We start from the raw sequence: 19,370 nt of genomic DNA, 5'->3' as shown, positions 1-19,370 counted from the left end.
TAGTCACTATGATCGAGCTTTGCAATACCAAATAGAAAATAGGAGAACCTTTTCTCAATTTTCTTCAACATTGGAGAAAGATGTTCTCTATATATTCACGGCCTATTCCAGATTCTAAGAAGATGGATATTTTTGTCAATAATTTGATCCCTGAATTGAAATACAATATTCAAATGCAAGTGTACCCTTCATTCAACAAAATGGTAGATATTTCCCCCAGAATGGAAGATGTGCTTATAAAGAAAGGAGATATATCACTTTGGAAAGAAACACAACAAGGCTCTAGTTCCAAAGAAAAGAACAAATACTGGAAATACAACAAAGATAACAACAAAAACATTGTTAATGATGGAGTGGTGAACACTGTTAAAAAAAAAATCAAAACCCACAATATTTAATCTAGCTAGTGGCACACAAGCACTCAAAGAAGTTGAAACTATGGCAGAAAACCCTCCAAAGAAATCAAAAGAGTGGTTTAAAGAGAAACCTTGGCTTTCAAAGCCTAAACATGATTTCACTCCTCTGGAAGAATCATATGAATCGGCTCTTAAAACTTTATTGGCAAATGATCTGATAACATTGCTAGACAACTCTAGACCATATGATCCAGAAGTTAAACCCAAATGGTGGAGGGAAAATGAGTACTATGAATATCATCAAAACAAGGGTCATACAACAAACAACTACATGAAACTCAAACATGAGATTCAAGACCTCATCGATGCTGGAAAAATTATTGTTGGAAATCACATGACTAATGTTGATCACAAAGCTTTTAAAGATCCCTTGTCTGCTTATGAACAAGGTGATTCCTCAAAATCCAAGGGAGGTGCCAAAGTCAATTACACCTATGCTAACAATGACAATGTGATCAACATGATTGAATTTTCCCAATCTGAGTATTGCAACATGATCATAATCAAAGATAAATAACATAAAACACAAACTGCAAATGTTGTAACCTGGGCTCAAAAGAAGGTTACTCTAAAAGGGGTTAGTTCCTCAACTCTTGATCAAACAACATCAAATTTACCAACTTCTTCAAACAAGCAACTAGATATGATCATGGCTAAATCTAAGTGGTTGGCTTCATCTGTTGGCATTCTACACTCTTATGAGAATAGTTGATGTTGTCATTGATGGCAACCAACTGGCAACCAACTGGAAAACATCTATCAACCCATTGGCAGTTACTGACACCGGCAATAGACTTCTACATACACCGGCAAGCACCACACCAATAGCGGCAATTATGCACACTGACACTCAGGCCGACATGGAATAATCTTTGTTTTTTGTTTTATATTGTAATTATCTTTTGTAAAAGCCGACATGTCATATTGTAAAAGACTCATATATATGTATGAGATCTTATAGGTCATTTTGAGAAGAAAGGAAGTAAGTAAGAGAGAGAGGATGATATTGTGATATAATTGATAGCGAAGGTTTTGGTAATAGACTGAGCTTAAACCGGTACTGAACCTGGTATAGTTGATGCTGATCTGAAGAAGAACATTGTATTGGATTTTGATAATCCATTTTGTAAGTCAATGAGACTTTTGTTTTGTGATTGAGCAGTGAGCTCTAGGCTGCTAGCCTTCCTGCATGTGCAGGCCCCTCATTGTAAGTAATATTTATTCATTGGCCAGTGAGTGAATATTATGGGTCACAAATCCCACCGAGGTTTTTCCCACACCAAGTTTCCTCATTAAATATCTTGTGTTATGGTGTGTTCTCTATGTTGTCTCTATTATTCTTATTTGTTGCATTAATTATTATTTATTGGTACACTATTTTGGGATACAAAGTTCTTAATAAGTTTAAATATTCTGCTAACCAGTTAGACACTGATTCATCCCCCTTCTTAGTGTCTTTGGGACTGTCATTGATTCTAATAATTGGTATCAGAGCTTGGTCCTCTATTTTCAAAAGCCTAACAACTTGAGGAAGATTTTGACATCGGTATAGATGGAGAACTTAAGAAAACAATTGGAAGGAGCTCTTGTAGAACTTAAGAAAACTCTTAATGAACTTGCAAACAAGTTGAGTCAGGAAAACAATAATATGAAGAATGAAATGCAAGATATGACTATGAGGTTGTGTAAATACATTGAAGACAGGAAGAAGAATGAAGAAGACTTGACTAGGAGACTCAATGATGCTGGAAATGAAAATCGAAGACTTAGTCATGAAAATGATATGTTAAAGAAAGATCTGATTCACATGCAACATGATAAAACTGAGCTTGTAAGACAAAAGGAAATTCTGGAAAATGAGTTGGCTACTGCAAATCAACACAAAGAGAAATTCAAGAAAAGTTCAGAGGAGCTTGATGACATGCTGAAAAGTCAGAAACCTAATGGAAATACAAATGGACTTGGATTTGGAGTTGGAGAAAGTTCTGGTACTGCAAACAATCTAGATCAGAACAAACCAGTAAGATAGCCTAATGCTTATAAGTTTAATGGAAAATGTTTCAATTGCAACAAATATGGTCATAGAGAAAATCAATGTAGATTTAGAAACAATCAGAGTATTAATGCACCCACCGGTCAATGTTCCAAATGCAACAAAGTTGGTCATAATTCAGAAAATTGTAGAATGAATGTGAAATGCTATGTTTGTGGAAGATATGGACACTTATCTAACCAATGCAGAACACAAACCGATGTACGATATGGAAAGGCTATTCAAAGGAATAATGTGACTTGTTATACTTGTAACAAAATTGGACATATTGCCAAATTTTGTAGAAGAAAGACTTCACTGGCGAATGATAAAGGATCCAGTTTGAAAGGAAAAGAAAAGGTGGGTGAGGTAAAGCAAGAATTTTCAAAACAATGGATTAGCAAGAGAGAACAGAATGTTGATTAAACTATCTCTATACCAGTAGAATAGAGTAATTCTCCACCGACAGGATATTCTTCATCCAACTGAGAAGTAACCCTTTGGGGGTATTGTAGTAAGTTGAAAATCATGCAAATTACCCTCGGTTGATGGTGAGAAGATAAAATTTCTTCTTTACCGACAGATGTGTTAAGTTTTCACTTAACCGGCGAGCATTTAATGTGGTTGGCAAGAGAAATATCATTATAAATCAGCCAATTTCCCTCTTTTTCAACCCATCGAGCATTCAAATTAGTAGAGAGTGTGAAAGCAGAGTGAAGGCATTCAAGGTGAAGGTGCGGAGTGATTTCTTTCAAGCATTCAGAATACTTTAAGGTAGCTAAAGGTATTTTTCAATGGCTTCTTCATCTGATCCCAAATTCATTCAAAACCCTACTATTGTGGAAAATGTGAAACGCCCTAGGCCTGTATTTAAAATAATTCCTGAAGTAGCTAAGCAAGATGATTCCATAGGGGCATTTTTGAAAATTCCTAAAGGTGTATCTTTTAAAGAAGACCCTAAGATGTATATATATTGCAATATAGAAGAACTAGGTTCTAAAGAATTGATGAAAATGTATACTAAGGTGATTTGTGATGAAAATGGTGCTATCAAACCCAAACACAATATTATAGAAACTCTAGGTTTTGTGGAAATATCGAGCATTTCCCAATTTCCGAAAGAAGTAGTAAGAATTGTCTTGAGTAGAACACATGGAGAATTTCTATGGTTGGATTCAGTCTGGAAATTTACCCAGCAAGCAATTAGGGTAGTAACTAGTTTACCCTCAACTGACAGTAGACCTGACAAAACAAAGATCCCTAACAACAAAGTAATGACCCTAACTGGAGCAACATCTCACAGTAGATCACTGAGAGTGAATGATATCAAAGACATCAATGTGAGATTTGTGAGTATGGTGCTAGGTTACAAGACTACACATGCTAATAGACTTAATTCAGTTTCCAGTCTTTGTATAAATAATGCTTATGAGATGGTCAACAACAATGAAATGATAGATGTGTATGAATGGCTAAAAGATGAACTCATTGATAATTTAAAGAAGATCAAAGGAGATAAGAAAGGGACATTCTGATTTGGAAATCTTTTGGTATGTTTGATGTTGTATTTAATTAAGGAAATCCCTGGTACATGACCTACAGACTTTGGATATGATATACCGGTAGGAAAACAATTACAGGAAGCTTTTACTGGCATGGGAGCTACAAAGGACAACAACATAATTGAATATTTCAAAACCTTCCAGGCTAAAATGAAAACTAGAGAAAGGCTACCACAAAGTGTAGTAGACAAGTATGACAAAGAAATTTGTTTTGTTATCAAGAAAGATGAGACATGGATGGAAGTTGTACTCCCTAGGACTGTATGGGTAACTGAAATGGGATATGAGGTAGATCTTAAAATTCTTGAGACATATGCTAAAGAATTACTAGATGCGCCGATAGTACCATTACAAGAAGTTTTTGGTAGTGATGAAACTATTGAAAGTGATGTAAAAACATTGAAGAAAAGGAAGAAAAGAGAAAAATACATTAGAGATGCTTTGAAGAAAGTGAAGGAAATCAAGGAAAATGTAATGAACATCAGTGGCATATCAGCTAGTGAGCTTGAAGGACTACAACTGGAGGCACACATTTCGCCGATTGGCACATCTTTTGAAACTGACAGTGACAAGGTAGCAGACTTTAAAAGAGTAGAAAGGAGGAAGAGAAAAACTTCACCAATACCCTCTCCTTCACCTAAGAGAACAAGGACCTTAAGGAAGAAACGACAGGCAGTAAGGGGAACACCAAAGAAATTAACACCAAAGAAGAAACAACAACCTGTTACTCCTTCTTTAGATGATTTACTAAATGAAATAACTGATGATGGAAATTTGGCCAATGTACACCAACTATATAACACATTTAATGATTCAAACATAGCAATCATTAGAAATAGAGAAACCTACTGAAGGAACAAATGTTGGCACAGGGCCACCGGAGACTGAGATACCAACAGAACTTACTGAGAAACCTACAGAGGCACAGTTACATACTAAGACAGAGAAACCAACAGTAACTGAGACATCAAAATAGTCTGAGAAACCCTTGCTCATTGAGATGCAAACACAGATGTTGGCATTACAATAAGTTTGTTGGTATGATGATATTGAGAAGGTTGTTGAAGATTGATGGTATAATTGATAAAGGATGATTACTGTCTTAATAATATTATTTTGTCATTGATGTCAAGCAATTGATTTTATGATTCAGTATGATGTTTCCATATCTTAAAGAGTATGTTTTGATGAATATAAAGATGTCGGTAAGTGACACAGAAAGAATGTGAAAATGAAGGGGAGTAATAAGTTATCCAATGGGAAACTATTACCAAGTTAGACAATGATGAGATTATGATATTTTGATTGTTTTGATATCCTATATATGTGTATTTGAAGACTGAATAAGGAGAAAATATTTCATGCAATAGAATGAGTAAAGGTTTGAAACTATTCTATTTTACCAAGCAGGGAGCCAGTCGGTATACTCCAAGGTTATCAGTGTCGGTTAAAGAAGAAAGAAGTCACCGAGCATCGTCAGCAAGCAAAGCTACCGAGACAGTAACTGAGACAAATACAGAATGTCTACCGAGTAAAGTTCAAAATTAACCGAGTATCAATCGAGAAGTAATAGAATGCATTGGATGAATAAATACATTATTAAATGAAGGATGCCAATGAGCTGGAGATTTATAGAAGATTGGAATGTCATGCAAGAAGTTTGTTAAGGATCAATGGCAATGAAAATTCAAGAGTTAGATCTACAACACAGATTGAATGGTCATAACCGAGCACAAGTACCAAGGAAGGAATACAAGTTTCAAGGCAAGATAAAACATTTTTCAGTTTGAAGGATTCAATGAACCTAGTCAAGTTTGAAGATTTGGTGGCTAAGATTAATCATGGGAAATGTGATTAAGGAGATTAAGTGGTTAGGAATTGCTTATAAATAAAGAAAAGTTTATGAACAAAGATGTGGGCAAATAGAAGAGCAGTGATGCTGCAGAGGTGATTACCGAGTATAGAAGATTGAAGATCTGATTGAAGAACAGAGTGAGAAGCCCAACAAGGAGGAAGATAAGTCTTATGATAAGATTATTTTGAGCACATAGAGTCCGCCATTACATTTCAGATGTGAAGTTGCAGATATATTTTATTACTATTATTTATTTTTGTAAGTGATAGGAAATCTCTTAACCGAGTGGACCTAACAGCCTTATTTGTAAATCCTCTAGCAAGATAACATTCTAATTGAGTGTTTGAAATCCTTTGACAAGGTCACTTCTAATAAAGTGCAAGATTCTAATAGATCTGAGGGAAATCCCTTGACCGGGTTACATCTAGCAATGTGTTTATGTAATCTTTAACCATATTGGCTTTTAACCGAGCATACTCTAGAAGAGTATATTTTCTTTGTGGGTCCAAAATCCCACAGTGGTGTTTCCCTATTAGGGTTTCCACGTTACATCTAGTGTTAAATGTGTTTTGATGTTTCAAGTTTATTAGTTTATGAGTTTGAATGATTTACAGTCATAGTTGCATATCAAGTAAGTTCTACCGAGGTTGAATTTGATTAGAACATTGAATTGTGAGTTTATCTGATTCAACCCCCCCTCTCATTTAACTAACAATTAGTATCAGAGCTAGAACTCTGAAAGAAAAGTTTAAAGGAACTTGAGGCAAGATCTGAAGATGTATAAAAGGGATGCACCAAAGTTGAACAAGTCAAGTTTCACCACATGGCAGAAAAGAATGAAGCTGCACTTATCAGGAATTGGAGAATATGCAACATATTATCTAGAGAATGATTACACTGCACCTAGCACCTACCCTATGACAATGGAAGAAATAAAGGCAAAGCAAGAACATATTCAAGCAATGATTGAAATAACATCAGCATTGACCGACTCAGAGTTTAATGATCTAGAAGGTTGTAATGATGCCAAAGCTATGTGGAATAAGCTTACATCTGTGTATGGTGGTGATGAACATGTTCAAAGAGAAAAAGTAAATAGTCTAAGAGGACAACTTGAATCCATGAGAATGAATGAAGGTGAGAACATAATCCAATACAGTACAAGGTTAAAGGAAACTATCAATCAAATCAAAGGAGCATGAGGAACTATTGAAGAAAAGGATGTAACAAGTAAGTTGCTGAGAATACTTCTAACTGCTTATGCCATTCGAGTCTTTGCAATTAATGAATTAAGGTATGTACCAAACATGCTAGTCTCTTTGGATGCTACTATAAGTAAGCTACATGTTTTTGAGCTAAGTAATTTTGATAATAGTGGGTCTTCGGTAAACAAAGTTGAATTTGCATTCAGTTCTTTTCATCTTGATGAATCTAATGATTACAATGATAGAATGTATAAGTATGCTAAAGGAAATCAAAGTGGAGTAGGTGAGAGATTTTGCAAAAACATGGAAGAAGTACACAAACTATATGAGGAAATCAGAAAGCAAGAAGAGTTTGAAGCATTATTGGCTAGAAGGTTACCGAGAGGCAAAGGTAAGTATAAAGGAAAGTTACCTTTAAAATGTTTTAACTATGATAAAATTGGACATATGGATTCTAACTATCCTGACAAAGAATCTAGTGAAAAGAGAGAATACCGAGATGACAAACAGAAAGACAACCAATATAGAGGGCAGCGAGACTTCAGAAGGAGAGATAGAAAGACATGCCTAGTAGCTGATGAGGAATTGAATGATGACAAATCTGATGGGACTAAGATAGAGGAAGTTGTATATGTGGCTATCAAAGATGGATTAGATGAAGAAAGGTATGAAGAAAAAGCCTTAATATCACACATAAATAATAATGATTCTCGGATCATAGATAGTGGATGCTCACATCACATGACAGGTGATAAACACAAGTTTGTTAAATTAGAAGATTATGATGGAGGTTATGTAAGATTTGGTAATGATGCATCATATCCTATAAAAGGTAAAGGTTCTATCACACTTCTTGACAATGCTAAATGTGATGATGTATATTGGGTTGAAGGTCAAAAATATAATTTGTTGAGTGTAGCATATCTAAACAATACAAGATACTGAGTAGAATTTCAGAAAGGAATTGTCAAAGTTCATGACAAACATGGAAAGTTGGCTGCTACCGGGACTCAAACAAGAGGTAATACATTTCATCTTGACTCAACTCTAAACAATTATTTGTATGCAAAAAAAGAAGATACCTGGTTATGGCATAAAAGGTTTTGTCATGTAAATTTTGATAACCTGATCAAAATAAGTAAGAAGCACCGAGTAAGAGGTCTATCGAGGTTGGAAAAACCTGAGAATGCAATATGCCGAGGATGCCAGATGGGTAAGATGACAAAATAAAGCTTTACAAGTAAGTCTTACACTTCTAAAGGAATTTAAGATCTTGTACACACTGATCTTTGTGGTCCTATGAAGGTTCAAAGTTATTATGGTGATAAATACTTCATATTATTTGTGGATGATTACTCAAGGATGATGTCAGTTATGTTTTTAAAAGAGAAATCAAAAGCCTTTCAAATGTTCAAATGGTATAAGGCAAGAGTTGAAAAAGAAATAGGAAGATAGTTGAAATGTCTAAGATCTAATAGAGGAGGAGAGTTCATTTTAGATGAGTTTAACTTATTTTGCAATGATCATGGTATAAAGAGACAAGTGTCTGCATCGAGAACACCACAGCAAAATGGGATAGCTGAAAGAAGAAACAAATTAATTGTAGATTGTGCCAAAACTTTGATGATAGAAAAGAGAGCACCTCAAACATTTTGGAGAGAAGCAATAAGCACTGCAGTTTACACCCTGAACCGAGTACAACTGAAGAAAGGAACTATGAAGACAATGCATGAAATCTAGTATGACAAGAAACCAAATGTAAGTTATTTTAAAATATTTGGAAGTAGATGTTATGTTCACAAAGATGACATAAATGGAAAATTTGATCAGAAAAGCGAGGAAGGAACATTTCCTGGTTATTTCTCTAGGAGTAAAGCATTTAAATGTCTGATCAAATCATCTAACAAAATAGTGGAAAGTGCAAATGTGAAAATTGATGAATTTGCAAAAAGGAATGATGAAGGAAATTCCAAAGAACCAGAAGATTATGAAGAGTTTGTATATGTACAACCGAGAAATCTTACTGAGAAAGCTGATGAAGAAAATACTCAGTTATCAAGTGATGAAGAAGATCATACAGAGCCTACCAAGCCTATATTAGCAAAATATGTCAGAAGAAATCATGCATCAAGTCAGATTATAGGAGATAAGGATGCTCCAGTGATGACAAGGAACAAACTAAGACAAAACACATGTCTGATATCCAAGTTTGAACTAAGGATAGTAAAAGAGGAATTAAGCAATGAAGATTGGGTGAATGCTAGGACAGAAGAGATTGAACAAATCATGAAAAATGAAACATGGACACTGGTCCCAAGACCAAAAGAGAAAAATGTAATCGGTACAAAGTGGATTTTCAAAAATAAGCTAAATGAAAAAGGTGAGGTCATTCGGAATAAAGCAAGGCTAGTTTGCAAAAGTTATGCTCAAGAAGAAGGAATAGACTATGGTGAGACTTTTGCACCTGTGGCAAGACTTGAGGGAGTGAGAACATTGTTGGCATATGCTGCTTACAAAAATTTCAAGGTATATCAAATGGATGTTAAATCTGCATTTTTGAATGGTATACTAGAAGAAGAAGTCTATATTGAATAGCCTAAAGGATTTATTGAAGAGAAGAATAAAGATCAGGTATGTAAGTTGAACAAAGCTTTATATGTCCTAAAGCAAGCACCTAGAGCATGGCATGAAAGGTTTCACTCTTACTTAATCAAGATTGTATTTATGAGGACTAGTGAAAACAACAACATGTATATGAAGAATGATGAGGATAATAGAATACTAATTTCAGCCATATTTGTTGATGATATTATTTTTTGTGGAAATGATTCTTTATGTAAGAACTTTGGAAATTAAATGTGCAAAGAATTTGAGACGTCATTAATCGGTGAAATAAAGTATTTTATAGGTTTACAAATATTGCAAATGAAAAATGGGATTTTAATTACTCAATCCAAGTATATAAAGGAAATCTTGAAGAAATTTGGAATGGAGGATTCTAAACCTATAAGTACTCCTATGACTACTATTTGTAAACTATCAAAGAATGATGAATCTGCATCTGTTGATGAGACACTTTACCGATCTATGATTGGAAAGTTGCAATATGTAGTTCACAACAGGCCTGATATAGCACATGCAGTAGGTATAGCTGCAAGATTTTTTGCAGATCCCAAAGAAACCCATATGACAACAATCAAAAGAATTTTCAGATACTTGAGAGGCAATGAAGATTATGGTTTACTATATAAAAAGAGGAATGATTTTGACTTAAAAGTCTATACTGATGCTGATTGGGTAGGAAACATTGATGACATGAAAAGAACAAGCGGTGGAGCTTTCTTTTTGGGAGAAAGACTAGTGTGTTGGCTTAGCAAGAAACAAGGATGCATTTCACAGTCAACAGCTGAAGCTGAATATGTTGTTGCAGCATTGAATTGTACCAATATAGCATGGATCAAACAACTATTTGGAAGGTATGAATGAGATAGTTACCGAGCCAGTAACTATATTTTGTGATAATATAAGTGCTATTAACATTTCAAAGAATCCGATAATGCACTCTAAGACAAAGCACATTTCTATAAAGTATCATTATCTAAGAGAAGAAGTTCAAGAAAAGAAAGTTGTGTTGTAATATGTTAGCACAAAGGAACAAATAGAAGACATCTTCACAAAGCCACTGCCAAGGGACACTTTTGAGTATCTCAGAAGTGAGTTAGGGGTCCTACCCCTATCTAGTACTCACTGACAGAGTTCGGTGAAAGCATCAATTGTATGATTCTACAAAATACTATTTGTGAGTTGATGTCGATTTACACACTTTGGGAGGTTGTCTAAAGTTGTGCAGGAAATAGTGAATGAAGACAAGATGCTTTGACTGAGACTGAGATGATACATTTGTATATGTTTTAACAACAAGGAAATTACTTCAAAGGGGAAGTAATCATGGATTAGTTTTACTTTTGGCATTGTTGTCAAAGGGGGAGAAGACTAATGACAGGGGGAGAAGATTACAAGAGAAGTTTACAGCTCAAGGATTACAGGAGAAGAATAACAGTAGTTCGAATCAATTGGAATAAATCAAGTTAGTATTGCCATCAATGCCAAAGGGGGAGATTGTTGGCATTACAATAAGTTTGTTGGTATGATGATATTGAGAAGGTTGTTGAAGATTGATGGTATAATTGATAAAGGATGATTACTGTCTTAATAATATTATTTTGTCATTGATGTCAAGCAATTGATTTTCTGATTCAGTATGATGTTGGCATATCTTAAAGAGTATGTTTTGATGAGTATAAAGATGTCGGTAAGTGACACAGAAAGAATGTGAAAATGAAGGGGAGTAATAAGTTATTCAATGGGCAACTATTACTGAGTTAGATAGTGATGAGATTATGATATTTTGATTGTTTTGATATCCTATATATGTGTATTCAAAGACTAAATAAGAAGGAGAAAAGATTTCATGCAATAGAATGAGTAAAGGTTTGAAACTATTCTATTTTACCAAGCAGGGAGCCAGTCGGTATACTCCAAGGTTATCCATGTCGGTTAAAGAAGAAAGAAGTCACTGAGCGTCGTCAGCAAGCAAATTAAGCTACCGAGACAATAACTGAGACAAATACAGAATGTCTATCGAGTAAAGTTCAAAATTAACCGAGTATCAACCGAGCAATAATAGAATGCATTGGATGAATAAATACATTATTAAATGAAGGATGCCAATGAGCTAGAGATTTATAGAAGATTGGAATGTCGTACAAGAAGTTTATTAAGGATCAACGACAATGAAAATTCAAGAGTTAGATCTACAACATAGATTGAACGGTCATAACTGAGCACAAGTACCAAGGAAGGAATACAAGTTTCAAGGCAAGATAAAACATTTTTTAGTTTGAAGGATTCAATGAACCTAGTCAAGTTTGAAGATCTGGTGGCTAAGATTAATCATAGGAAATGTGATTAAGGAGATTAAGCGGTTAGGAATTACTTATAAATAAAGAAAAGTTGATGAACAAAGATGCAGGCAAATAGAAGAGCAGTGATGTTGCAGAGGTGGTTATCGAGTATAGAAGATCGAAGATCTGATTGAAGAACAGAGTGAGAAGCCCAGCAAGGAGGAAGATAAGTCTTATGACAAGATTATTTTGAGCACATAGAGTCTGCTATAACATTTCAGACGTGAAGTTGCAAATATATTTTAGTACTATTATTTATTTTTGTAAGTGACAGGAAATCTCTTAACCGAGTGGACCTAACAGTCTTATTTGTAAATCCTCTAGCAAGGTAACATTCTAATTGATCGTTTGAAATCCTTTGACAAGGTCACTTCTAACAAAGTGCAAGATTCTAATAGATCTGAGGGAAATCCCTTGACTGGGTCACATCTAGCAATGTGTATATGTAATCTTTAACCGGATTGGCTTTTAATCGAGCATACTCTAGAAGAGTATATTTTTTTTGTGTGTCCGAAATCCCACAGTGGTTTTTCCCTATTAGGGTTTCCACATTAAATCTGGTGTTAAATGTGTTTTGATGTTTCAAGTTTATCAGTTTATGAGTTTGAATGATTTACAATCATAGTTGCATATCAAGTAAGTTCTACCGAGGTTGAATCTAATTAGAACATTGAATTATGAGTTTATCTGATTCACCCCCCCCACCTCTCATTTAACTAACAACAGACTGATCCATCAGAGGTAAAAACAAGTAAAATGGTAACAACTGATGGAAGCACAGAGGTAATAAAGGAAATTGGTGAGACTTCTGGCATTTCAAGTGAATTCAGACCTACAAATGTTACAAAGGTACTCTTGGATTCAATCAAAAGGATAATGGATTGCAATGCTTTGGCCTCCAAGGAAATTGATAACACTATACCTATTCTTAAATTGATTGCACCTAATTGTTACATAGATCATATTAAGGATTCTTTAGGCAAATTGGACACATTGTCCAAATTTATTGTTGACAAAGTAATAACGGTATATAAAGTGAATGAGGATACAATAAAGGATAGAGTTGAAAAGGAGAAGAAAAAATTCTTTGATGACACCATAAAGAAGTGCACTGAACACCTTAATACATTATTACCGGCACTGAACTCTACTATTCTAGAGTACAAAGAGCTATATAGAGAAACATGCAAACCTCACCTTCTGACAGAGAACATAGACAAGGAGGTCAGTAAAACACAAAAGGAAATTGATGACATAGCAGATAACATAATTGGTTCATCTGGTCACATATCAGTTTTTGAGCAAGAAATGGCAGGATTTGAAGAAAAATTAGAGAAAATTGAAAAAGAAAAAGAAAGGATAAGGTCTAATGCCAGAGAGATTAAAATAAGCTTGGTCCTAAGTTGGACAATCTTATTTCCCAGAGAATAGAGATATCTAAGGCATTACTTCAGGGAGAATGATCATTGGAAGACCACATGCATTATCTCACCGACATGATCCAACAAACTAAGGCTACTTTGAAGGACAACAAAAGGTTTATGTAGAGCTTGAATTTGGTTTTGGAAGATATCTTTCAAATTATAACCAACCGGTTACAGACTTTGAGGTAAATTTTTGCACTCATTTGACTATTTTTGACAACCTTTGTCATTGATGTCAAAAGGGGAGTAGTGGAGAGAAAAATACTTCTTCAAAGGAGATCATTTGCTCAGGGTGAGCACATCTTTTTGGAAACTTTTTGGTATTCAGGTTTTGGAACAGTTTTTGGATTTTTCTCATAAGTGTTGCCATCAATGCCAAAGGGGGAGATTGTTGGCATTCTACACTCTTATGAGAATAGTTGATGTTGTCATTGATGGAAACCAACTGGAAACCAACTAGAAAATATCTGTCAATCCACCAATAGTTACTGACACCGGCAATAAACTTCAACATACACCGACAGGTACCACACCGACAACGACAATTATGCACATCGACACTCAGGCTGACATGGAATAATCTTTGCTTATTGTTTTATATTGTAATTATATTTTGTAAAAGCTGACATGGCATATTGTAAAAGACTCATATATATGTATGAGATCTTATAGGTCATTTTGAGAAGTAAGGAAGTAAGTAAGAGAGAGAGGATGATACTGTGATATAATTGATAGCGAAGGTTTTGGTAATAGACTGAGCTTAAACTAGTACTGAACCTAGCATAGTTGATGCTGATATAAAGTAGTACATTGTATTGGATTTTGATAATCCATTTTGTAGGTTAGTGAGACTTATATTTTGTGATTGAGCAGTGAGCTCTAGGCTACTGGCCTTCCTGCATGTTTAGGCCCCTCATTGTAAGTAATATTTATTCATTGGCCAGTGAGTGAATATTGTGGGTCACAAATCCCACTGAGGTTTTTCCCACACCAGGTTTCCTCATTAAATATCTTGTGTTATGGTGTGTTCTCTATTGGGACTCATTAAAATTGAGTCATGTTTAGAGGCCCATTTCAAAATTTTGCTCTGCATGTCAGAAAAGTACCTAAATGAGTCAGTCTGAATGGTCTAGTCAGAGAGAGAGCAAAATGGAGCCGGTTGATTTTCAAAGGGTAAGGCTTGGAAAATTTTCCTACACCTTTCATTTGGCCTATGAAGTGATGTGCAACTTTCAGAATTCAATTTGGATAATTTTATGAGGTACCCATTTCAAGGGGTGAGTTGAAAGTGCATTTTAGGCACAAATGCAGATTTTATTGAGTAGCCTACTTTGGGTGTTTACATCTTTTGCCCTGTTGATTGTCATGATGAAATTAAAAATGGATTGAATTCTATGCATAAAAGTGTGCCTCCGTGCAAAATTTCAAGTCTTCATGAATTTATTCGCTCAATTTTCCAAGCTCGAACTGTTTGCAATTTGAATGTTTTGACAAGTCCCTGTTTCAGCGCCTAGTCGGAGCCCTGTTTCGCATAAGTGTAAAAGTTGCCTCAGTAAGTGTTATGACATAATGTTTATTCTGGGCTATTGTTGGTATAAATAATAAGCTATTTTTCAAGTTTCAAGTCTCTGCCAATCCGTTTGATCAGTTTTCAAAAGGGTTCATTTAGCCATCATTTTCGGTCTTCTGCAGTTTCAGTGTTATATCAGTTAATATAGCCATTTTCATGAGTGCACCGTTTGCACCCAGTCAGACTTTTGGTCAAACTGAGAATCCAAAGATTTAATATGTACTTCAAAGTACCTATGTTTTAAATTTGAGGGTCTACGGAGGTCGTTTGATATTTTTAAGAAAGGTATCATGTGTTGCCAGAACATTGACTTCATTAGGTCCGCAGTGTCGACAAAGCAAGTTGGTCATTTTCGCTAATTAATATCTCTTTTCTCGGGATTCATCTTGAAAAATCGCTTGGCAAAGTTCATCTTTGTATACCAGAGTACACGCCCGTCAGATGGCGAGGTCCAAAAAGGTGTTTTGACTGGCTTGAAAAATACGTCTTCGCAATTAAATGCGAAAATGTGGCGTAAGTGCCTGAAAGTTGTAAAATTCAATTTTATGATCCGAAAATGGTGCCGATCGATTCCAGAGGTAAGTTTAATGTTCCTGAGATATTCCAGAGGTCAGTTGCATGAAAACGATTTTTTTTTTTAGTCGGACCCACTTTGGGGCCTGGCCTGGCTCATGCCTGTGTCGTATTATTTTATTGGCGACTTTGTTTAATAAAGGATTTTTAGAATATCTAAATGCGGATTGTGATTATGAGACATGTCATGAGAGTTGAAAAGACTGTAGACCTTCAGACAATTTCAAATTGGCGAGTTTAATGCTAAATCCTCCTTCAGCGATAGAGAAGAGACAGTAAAAAAATGCACCTGAGAAGTAGAGTTTTTGGAAGAGGGTTTTAAAACTTTCAAAATGCAATTGGCAGCCATAATGCCAATCGACTTTACCCAAATCTCTCTCTTGCTGTAGTTTTTGGAAGGACTTAGAAACCTCTAGGCAAATGGAAGGAAAACAGTGCTGAATAGAGTGGAGTTGGCAAACTTTTGAAACTCCAAGTAAATTCAATTAATAGATATAAAACTTAATTCCAATTTCTTTTACGAGTCCTCCTGCTGTGGTGCATGGTGTTGAAGAGCCATTGAAGTTTGAGCAGAAAATAAACTAGAAATCAAATGCAAATTGGCAAAATGCACAATGCCAATCTCCTCCCTTCACATGGAAGTCAACAATGAAAAGGTGTATTAAAACAGAAAATATTTTCAATGCAAATGAAATTTGGCAGCCAAGCCAAACTTCCTCCTTGCGTGATGGTTGAGGAGGCATTTAAACTTTTCAAACAAATACAATGATGGCAGCCCCTGTGTGGAGAGTGAGGAGGGCATGAATAAATTTAACAAATGCAATCTGCAAATTTGTCCTAGCCTGCGTGATATGTTAGCAGCCATAAAAAAAAACTTTTCTGTAAAATGCAAATGGTAGCCTCCTCCCCGTGTGGTGTGGAGAAAATTCCCCTCTGTTGTGGTATGGGTAAAGGAAAAAGAAATTTTAAAACTATGCAATGGAAGGTGCAAAGCCAGTCTCCTCCTGCTATGCCTGGCAAATGAAAAATGTAAGGAAAGCTTCAACCAATGCACACTATTAGGTGTAAATCTGAAAACTCACGCCTTCTACCAGTCCTCCCTTTTCTTCACAGTGGTAATGGAGTGGGGAATTAATAAATCTTTCAGTAAAACATTATTGTCAGCCATTAAAACTTAGAAAATCTTCACAAAGTGCAAAACAAGGCAAAGTGTTTTATCCCACATTGGCTGGGCGAGACAACTTTTTGATATTTAAAACCAAACGCACAACCATCTATAATGTCAAAGCCATAAAAGGCTTTTGAAGGACGGTGCCCATTGGGTGCACAAGTGGACCCCACGTGCGTGGGCGTGGATCCCAAGGTGACCAGGAGGTGATAGGTGGCGCACAGGTGGACCCCATGCAGGCATGCTTCCCAAGGCAGACGAGCGAAATTTTGCAGAGAAAGGCCGACTTAACCAACGAGCAGGTTTGGAGAGGATCGACAATCGACATGACTTTGCAAAGGTGAGATGCACGAAGGATAAGGTCTACGAAATGGCGAAAAGCCCAAGGCGAAAATGCAAGGTTAAAGACCATGCAAGTCCGAGATGATCGACGGTGTGCATGGTTTCGTGCGGCGAAGTTGCACACCAATTACCATCTGTAAAATGGCGAAAGCCAAATGGCGCTCAGGTGGCAGGTCCATTAGGTGGGTCTCATCCTAGTGGTGATGATGTGGCACACACGTGGCGTACGGGTGGACAAACAAGTGGCAGTGACAAAGCAAACACATGGCGGTGATGAGGTGTCATCTGAGGTGGTACCCAGTGGACCCTACGAGCCAATCAAAGATTGTCACGTGGCAAAGCGTCAGAGAACAAAAGGGCCAAAAATCAAAGTTAAATGCAGATTTATTATATAGTTGAAACTATATTGAAAATTCAAAAATTTAAATGATGTGAGCACATAAATGATTAATTCGCTCAGGGTCTCAATTTTTGGCCAAAATATGAAGTATTATATGTTTCCGGAAAGCACTTGGAGTGAGGAATCCAGTCATGTAGTTAATTTTAACCAATTTGGGATATTTCAAGAGCAGTTTCCATGGGAATGAAGAAGATCTTTTGTAGTTAGGGACAAAGGAGACACTTGGCTTGTTCTGATGAGATCTGTTCTTTCCCTCCTCTTCTTATTCTCAATTCTTCTCATTTGTAGGGGTTCCAAAAATTTGGAGAATGGCTCCATATTTTCATGGCTTCCAATTCTGAGTTCTTTTCAAAATTGTATAGGGCAATGTCCTTTTCCATATAATAGAGTTTGATTCATGCTATAGGTGTTCTTAGTTGCAGGTTCTTGTGTATGTAAGGCATACATAAATTCACACAAGATTGTCTCTAGATTTGTATTTCCATTTTATCAAATCAGATCCTCAAGGAGGATGAAATTTGTTATCTCAAGGAGATAGTTGTGATTGTTTGCAGGGATTCTTCAAGGAAGGATTTAAATTCTGTAATGAATCATGAATAATAGAATATAGTTTCCAAATCTAATGATTTTGTGAATGATCTCAGTACTGCATTTATGTAAGGTATTAATACATGAATATTAATAATGAAGATGGATTTGCAATCGAAGCTTCCATTTATAGTTTGATGTATGACTCTATTGCCCTTGGATAAGGCACTGATCTTGCAATTAAGGGGGTTCTCAAACCAATTTAAAATCCCATCAGAATATCTTTAGTTTATGTTATGTTTTGAAATGTTTCATCTGTCTCATGCTCAAGCATAGTTGAGTTTTATGTGTAGATCTAGCTCATCTGCAATAAACTACTTGTTTTAGAGCCCTGGTGAGATCTATCTATTTATATTGATGCTGTCATAGGTGTGTAATAGGTTTAATTCTAAGCATCAAAGGTATACCCACCTAGGTTTTGCAGAGCCTGAAGAGTAGAAGGATTCATATCCTTGTCATGTTGTCCAAGCCTTGAGGTTCTTCATAGATTGAATTGGCTACTTCATAGATCAATTACAGGTGTTCTTGGGTTATCACTTTTGGTGAACAACAAAAATGGCGACTCTGCTGGGGATCTGAATAGAAATTGCATAATTTCATCCAGTTTGTCAGTCCATTGAGAATGCACAGAGTTGAAAATGTCTTTTATGGTTGAGGGATTTAGTATTATGTTCTGAGGTTGTAATGGTGTTGTCTGCTATCAGAGAAATTTTCTTGTGAAGAATTAGAGAAAATATACATTGTTGAGAGTTGTAAGAAGTTCTTATAGCTGTTTATGAATTCTCCCCAATGTCATAATTGGGTGGCAACTCTAGTCTCTGTACTGGTGCTTGTAGGAAGTTTTTATTCCAAGATTTTCACAAGATTAGTAGATAATCTGATGAGTCATATTAAGATGCAGATGATTAAACTAGTTGTATGCTCAAACATGATATTTTCATCATAAAAGCTTGAGCAGAAAAGTGCAGTAAAAAATTTCAGTTCACACATGTATTTTCCAGATTTGTGTTTATAGCCTGGAGTGTTCGTTGCAGCGAGATTGAAAGAGTAAACAGATAATTAAATTTGTGTTGAATGATATTCTGCTATTCAAAATGTCCTCTATGCAAGAGGTGGCGACTCTGTGATAAAAGACAGTGCTGAAATGTGAAGTTAATCTTCAGATCTAAAGTTTTATATAGCTGCAAATCTCCAAGTATTTTTAGAGGTTTCAAATGCAAAAGATATTTGTTCTGAAAATTTGAATGTGCAATGTTGTTTTCCCATTTAGT

This window comes from Cryptomeria japonica, chromosome 9 (assembly GCF_030272615.1).
Source record: "Cryptomeria japonica chromosome 9, Sugi_1.0, whole genome shotgun sequence".
NCBI lineage: Eukaryota > Viridiplantae > Streptophyta > Pinopsida > Cupressales > Cupressaceae > Cryptomeria > Cryptomeria japonica.
This window is presented reverse-complemented; position numbering follows the sequence as displayed.